Here is a 6,850-nt window from a genome sequence, read left to right as displayed (position 1 = left end):
CTGCTGCCCTCGAGCACCAGTGGGGAAGAGTGGGAGCCTGGCGCCCTCGAGTGCCAGGGGGAAGAGTGGGAGCATGGCGCCCTCGAGTGCCAGGGGGAAGAGTGGGAGCAGGGCGCCCTCGAGCTCCAGGGGGATGAGCAGGAGCAGGGAGCCTGGTGCCCTCAAGCGCCGGGGGAGAACGGGAGCAGGCGTGACACTTTCTTGGGGACCTGAATATTGACTGGTTTTCATCAAGCTGCCCTCTCAATGGGAAGCTTCTCACTCTAACCACTGCCTGTAATCGGGTTCAGGTTATTAATCAACCTACCAGGGTTAATTACAAACACTACAGGAACAAGATCATCCACATGTATTGATCACATGTTTACTAATACTGTAGAACTTTGTTCTAAAGCTGTATCTGTACCCATTGGATGCAGTGATCACAATATAGAGGCTATATACAGGAAAGCCAAAGTTCCAACAGCTGGGCCTAAAATAGTATAAGAGATCATGCAAAAGATTCTGCTGTGTCTCTTATGTGGATGATGTTAAAAATATTTGTTAGCCTGATGTGATTCATAAGGATCATCCAGACACTGCGCTTGATGAATTTAGACACTTCCATTTATTGATAAACATGCACCGGTTAAGAAACTGACTGTTGGAACTGTTAACCCATTTAAATCACACATTTTTCCCAGACATGACAATATCCAAATCCTTTGTCATTAAATAGTACCCACAAAACACCAGTCTTAACGTCAACAGTGAAAAGGCGACTCCGGGATGCTGGCCTTCTCGGCTGAGTTCCTCTGTCCAGTGTCTGTGTTCTTTTACCCATCTTAAAATGTTATTTTTATTGGCCAGTCTGAGACATGCCTTTCTCTTTGCAACTCTGCCTAGAAGGCCAGCATCCCGGAGTCGCCTCTTCACTGTTGACGTTGAGACAGGTACAATTTAATGAAGCTGCCAGTTGAGGACTTGTGAGGCGTCTGTTTCTCAAACTAGACACTCTAATGTACTTATCCTCTTGCTCAGTTGTGTACCGGGGCCTCCCACTCCTCTTTCTATTCTGGTTAGAGACAGTTTCTGTGAAGGGAGTAGTACACAGCGTTGTACGAGATATTCAGTTTCTTGGCAAATTCTCGCATGGAATAGCCATAATTTCTCAGAACAAGAATAGCCTGACGAGTTTCAGAAGAAAGTTTGTTTTGTGGAGGGGGTCCTGAAATGTGATAATGTACCTGGGCTGCTCTGGTCCCTGGTCATTAGGGATTAGTATGTTGTGGAGGGGTCCTGAAATGTGATAATGTACCTGGGCTGCTCTGGTCCCTGGTCATTAGGGATTAGTATGTTGTGGAGGGGGTCCTGAAATGTGATAATGTACCTGGGCTGCTCTGGTCCCTGGTCATTAGGGATTAGTATGTTGTGGAGGGGTCCTGAAATGTGATAATGTACCTGGGCTGCTCTGGCCCCTGGTCATTAGGGATTAGTCTGTTGTGGAGGGGGTCCTGAAATGTGATAATGTACCTGGTCTGCTCTGGTCCCTGGTCATTAGGGATTAGTCTGTTGTGGAGGGGGTCCTGAAATGTGATAATGTACCTGGGCTGCTCTGGTCCCTGGTCATTAGGGATTAGTCTGTTGTGGAGGGGTCCTGAAATGTGATAATGTACCTGGGCTGCTCTGGCCCCTGGTCATTAGGGATTAGTATGTTGTGGAGGGGTCCTGAAATGTGATAATGTACCTGGGCTGCTCTGGTCCCTGGTCATTAGGGATTAGTCTGTTGTGGAGGGGTCCTGAAATGTGATAATGTACCTGGTCTGCTCTGGTCCCTGGTCATTAGGGATTAGTCTGTTGTGGAGGGGGTCCTGAAATGTGATAATGTACCTGGTCTGCTCTGGTCCCTGGTCATTAGGGATTAGTCTGTTGTGGAGGGGTCCTGAAATGTGATAATGTACCTGGTCTGCTCTGGTCCCTGGTCATTAGGGATTAGTATGTTGTGGAGGGGGTCCTGAAATGTGATAATGTACCTGGGCTGCTCTGGCCCCTGGTCATTAGGGATTAGTCTGTTGTGGAGGGGTCCTGAAATGTGATAATGTACCTGGGCTGCTCTGGTCCCTGGTCATTAGGGATTAGTCTGTTGTGGAGGGGTCCTGAAATGTGATAATGTACCTGGTCTGCTCTGGTCCCTGGTCATTAGGGATTAGTCTGTTGTGGAGGGGGTCCTGAAATGTGATAATGTACCTGGGCTGCTCTGGTCCCTGGTCATTAGGGATTAGTCTGTTGTGGAGGGGTCCTGAAATGTGATAATGTACCTGGGCTGCTCTGGCCCCTGGTCATTAGGGATTAGTATGTTGTGGAGGGGGTCCTGAAATGTGATAATGTACCTGGGCTGCTCTGGTCCCTGGTCATTAGGGATTAGTATGTTGTGGAGGGGTCCTGAAATGTGATAATGTACCTGGGCTGCTCTGGTCCCTGGTCATTAGGGATTAGTCTGTTGTGGAGGGGGTCCTGAAATGTGATAATGTACCTGGTCTGCTCTGGTCCCTGGTCATTAGGGATTAGTCTGTGAGGGGTCCTGAAATGTGATAATGTACCTGGTCTGCTCTGGCCCCTGGTCATTAGGGATTAGTCTGTTGTGGAGGGGTCCTGAAATGTGATAATGTACCTGGGCTGCTCTGGCCCCTGGTCATTAGGGATTAGTCTGTTGTGGAGGGGTCCTGAAATGTGATAATGTACCTGGGCTGCTCTGGTCCCTGGTCATTAGGGATTAGTCTGTTGTGGAGGGGTCCTGAAATGTGATAATGTACCTGGTCTGCTCTGGTCCCTGGTCATTAGGGATTAGTCTGTTGTGGAGGGGGTCCTGAAATGTGATAATGTACCTGGGCTGCTCTGGTCCCTGGTCATTAGGGATTAGTCTGTTGTGGAGGGGTCCTGAAATGTGATAATGTACCTGGGCTGCTCTGGCCCCTGGTCATTAGGGATTAGTATGTTGTGGAGGGGGTCCTGAAATGTGATAATGTACCTGGGCTGCTCTGGTCCCTGGTCATTAGGGATTAGTATGTTGTGGAGGGGTCCTGAAATGTGATAATGTACCTGGTCTGCTCTAGTCCCTGGTCATTAGGGACTAGTCTGTTGTGGAGGGGGTCCTGAAATGTGATAATGTACCTGGTCTGCTCTGGTCCCTGGTCATTAGGGATTAGTCTGTTGTGGAGGGGGTCCTGAAATGTGATAATGTACCTGGTCTGCTCTGGCCCCTGGTCATTAGGGATTAGTCTGTTGTGGAGGGGGTCCTGAAATGTGATAATGTACCTGGTCTGCTCTGGTCCCTGGTCATTAGGGATTAGTCTGTTGTGGAGGGGTCCTGAAATGTGATAATGTACCTGGTCTGCTCTGGTCCCTGGTCATTAGGGATTAGTCTGTTGTGGAGGGGGTCCTGAAATGTGATAATGTACCTGGGCTGCTCTGGTCCCTGGTCATTAGGGATTAGTCTGTTGTGGAGGGGGTCCTGAAATGTGATAATGTACCTGGTCTGCTCTGGTCCCTGGTCATTAGGGATTAGTCTGTTGTGGAGGGGGTCCTGAAATGTGATAATGTACCTGGGCTGCTCTGGTCCCTGGTCATTAGGGATTAGTCTGTTGTGGAGGGGGTCCTGAAATGTGATAATGTACCTGGGCTGCTCTGGCCCCTGGTCATTAGGGATTAGTATGTTGTGGAGGGGGTCCTGAAATGTGATAATGTACCTGGGCTGCTCTGGTCCCTGGTCATTAGGGATTAGTCTGTTGTGGAGGGGGTCCTGAAATGTGATAATGTACCTGGGCTGCTCTGGTCCCTGGTCATTAGGGATTAGTCTGTTGTGGAGGGGGTCCTGAAATGTGATAATGTACCTGGTCTGCTCTGGTCCCTGGTCATTAGGGATTAGTCTGTTGTGGAGGGGGTCCTGAAATGTGATAATGTACCTGGTCTGCTCTGGCCCCTGGTCATTAGGGATTAGTCTGTTGTGGAGGGGGTCCTGAAATGTGATAATGTACCTGGTCTGCTCTGGTCCCTGGTCATTAGGGATTAGTCTGTTGTGGAGGGGGTCCTGAAATGTGATAATGTACCTGGTCTGCTCTGGTCCCTGGTCATTAGGGATTAGTCTGTTGTGGAGGGGGTCCTGAAATGTGATAATGTGTGCAGTGGCTGTATGGGCCTAGATTTACATGACTAACAGCCTCACACATTGTTATGTTGCCACCATGTCGTCCCGGGACGTTGATGATGTCACGGTGTCCATCGATCAGGGGCGGCACGGTGTCCATCGATCAGGGGCGGCACGGTGTCCATCGATCAGGGGCGGCACGGTGTCCATCGATCAGGGGCGGCACGGTGTCCATCGATCAGGGGCGGCACGGTGTCCATCGATCAGGGGCGGCACGGTGTCCATCGATCAGGGGCGGCACGGTGTCCATCGATCAGGGACGGCACGGTGTCCATCGATCAGGGGCGGCACGGTGTCCATCGATCAGGGGCGGCACCGTGTCCATCGATCAGGGGCGGCACGGTGTCCATCGATCAGGGCGGCACGGTGTCCATCGATCAGGGCGGCACGGTGTCCATCGATCAGGGGCGGCACGGTGTCCATCGATCAGGGGCGGCACGGTGTCTATCGATCAGGGGCGGCACGGTGTCCATCGATCAGGGGCGGCACGGTGTCCATCGATCAGGGGCGGCACGGTGTCCATCGATCAGGGGCGGCACGGTGTCCATCGATCAGGGGCGGCACGGTGTCCATCGATCAGGGGCGGCACGGTGTCCATCGATCAGGGGCGGCACGGTGTCCATCGATCAGGGGCGGCACGGTGTCCATCGATCAGGGGCGGCACGGTGTCCATCGATCAGGGGCGGCACCGTGTCCATCGATCAGGGGCGGCACCGTGTCCATCGATCAGGGGCGGCACCGTGTCCATCGATCAGGGGTCAGGATATTTCTGCCGCGGCCCCTTGATTTTGCAAGGTTGAAACCTGCCTCGTCCACATTTATTAGGTCAGGATGCACTGCATCTGCTTCGAGCTCCATGACTCTCTGAAAGAGACAAGACAAAACAACGTAGCGCAGTAGGAAAAGACAGGGATCAGTCACTACGATGTAGCACCATATACCTCCAGATCCAGTACCAATGATAGGATAGTACAGCTTACCTGCACATGTTCATATCTCAGTTGTTTTACGACGGTCTTGAGTTTCTCTGGAAAAGGACTCTGTAAAGCTGCTTCATCCTAATTCTATTGCGTTTCAGTAGACGAGACAGTGCAGAGAGACTCACTCTGTTTCAGTAGATGAGACAGTGCAGAGAGACTCACTCTGTTTGACGTTTAGGAATATGGTGTTATCTGCCATTATGTGGTTCTGCACTTCTCTGATGCAGTTATTTGAAATGACCATATTTAAAATGTGGGTCTCCTGCTCTGGGGTGAAGAGTTGACCTCTTCCAGCCGTTTCCAGCTACAATAGTAATTTATACATTAACAATGTCTGCACTGTATTTCTGATCCATTTGATGTTATTTTAATGGACAAAAAAATGTGATTTTCTTTCAAAAACAAAAAGGACATTCCTAAGTGACCCAAAACCTTTGAACGGTAATGTATGTATATCTATCTATCTATCTATCTATCTATCTATCTATCTATCTATCTATCTATCTATCTATCTATGTATGTATGTATGTATGTATGTATGTATGTATGTATGTATGTATGTATGTATGTATGTATATATCATAGAGGTAGTGTATGTATGTATATATCATAGAGGTAGTGTATGTATGTATGTATATATATCATAGAGGTAGTGTATGTATATATATATCATAGAGGTAGTGTATGTATATATATATCATAGAGGTAGTGTATGTATGTATGTATGTATACATATATCATAGAGGTAGTGTATGTATGTATATATCATAGAGGTAGTGTATGTATGTATATATATATCATAGAGGTAGTGTATGTATGTATGTATCATAGAGGTAGTGTATGTATGTATATATCATAGAGGTAGTGTATGTATGTATATATCATAGAGGTAGTGTATGTATGTATATATATCATAGAGGTAGTGTATGTATATATATCATAGAGGTAGTGTATGTATATATGTATCATAGAGGTAGTGTATGTATGTATATATATCATAGAGGTAGTGTATGTATGTATATATATCATAGAGGTAGTGTATGTATGTATATATATCATAGAGGTAGTGTATGTATGTATATATATCATAGAGGTAGTGTATGTATGTATGTATGTATGTATGTATGTATGTATGTATGTATGTATCAGTATGTATGTATGTATATATATCATAGAGGTAGTGTATGTATATATATATATAGAGGTATATGTATATATATATATATATATATATATATATATATATATAGAGGTAGTGTATGTATATATATATATATCATAGAGGTAGTGTATGTATGTATATATATCATAGAGGTAGTGTATGTATATATATATATATCATAGAGGTAGTGTATGTATGTATATATATCATAGAGGTAGTGTATGTATGTATATATATATATATATCATAGAGGTAGTGTATGTATGTATGTATGTATGTATGTATGTATGTATGTATGTATGTATGTATGTATGTATGTATATATCATAGAGGTAGTGTATGTATGTATGTATGTATGTATGTATGTATGTATGTATGTATGTATGTATGTATGTATGTATGTATGTATGTATATATCATAGAGGTAGTGTATGTATGTATATATATGATAGAGGGTATGTATGTATGTATGTATGTATGTATGTATGTATGTATGTATGTATGTATGTATGTATGTATGTATGT

General features: G+C 46.0%; 1 long non-coding RNA gene across 12 annotated transcripts; it reads right to left on the bottom strand.

Moving 5' to 3' along the window:
- Positions 1-1,272: 1,272 nt before the first annotated feature.
- On the bottom strand, positions 1,273-4,437 carry LOC127911487 (uncharacterized). 12 transcript variants are annotated; one of them, XR_008078716.1, is made up of 6 exons: positions 4,014-4,437; positions 3,366-3,653; positions 3,151-3,222; positions 2,793-2,864; positions 2,155-2,226; positions 1,464-1,584 (listed from the first exon to the last, which is right to left on the bottom strand). It is a non-coding gene; the product is annotated as an uncharacterized LOC127911487 (long non-coding RNA). The 12 variants fall into 12 exon arrangements; XR_008078719.1 differs by lacking the exon at positions 2,155-2,226; XR_008078717.1 differs by lacking the exon at positions 3,151-3,222.
- Positions 4,438-6,850: the final 2,413 nt, after the last annotated feature.

This window comes from Oncorhynchus keta, chromosome 24, assembly GCF_023373465.1.
Source record: "Oncorhynchus keta strain PuntledgeMale-10-30-2019 chromosome 24, Oket_V2, whole genome shotgun sequence".
Classification (NCBI taxonomy): domain Eukaryota; kingdom Metazoa; phylum Chordata; class Actinopteri; order Salmoniformes; family Salmonidae; genus Oncorhynchus; species Oncorhynchus keta.
The sequence above is the reverse complement of the archived record's forward strand: the minus strand, read 5'-3'. Positions and strand labels throughout refer to the sequence as shown.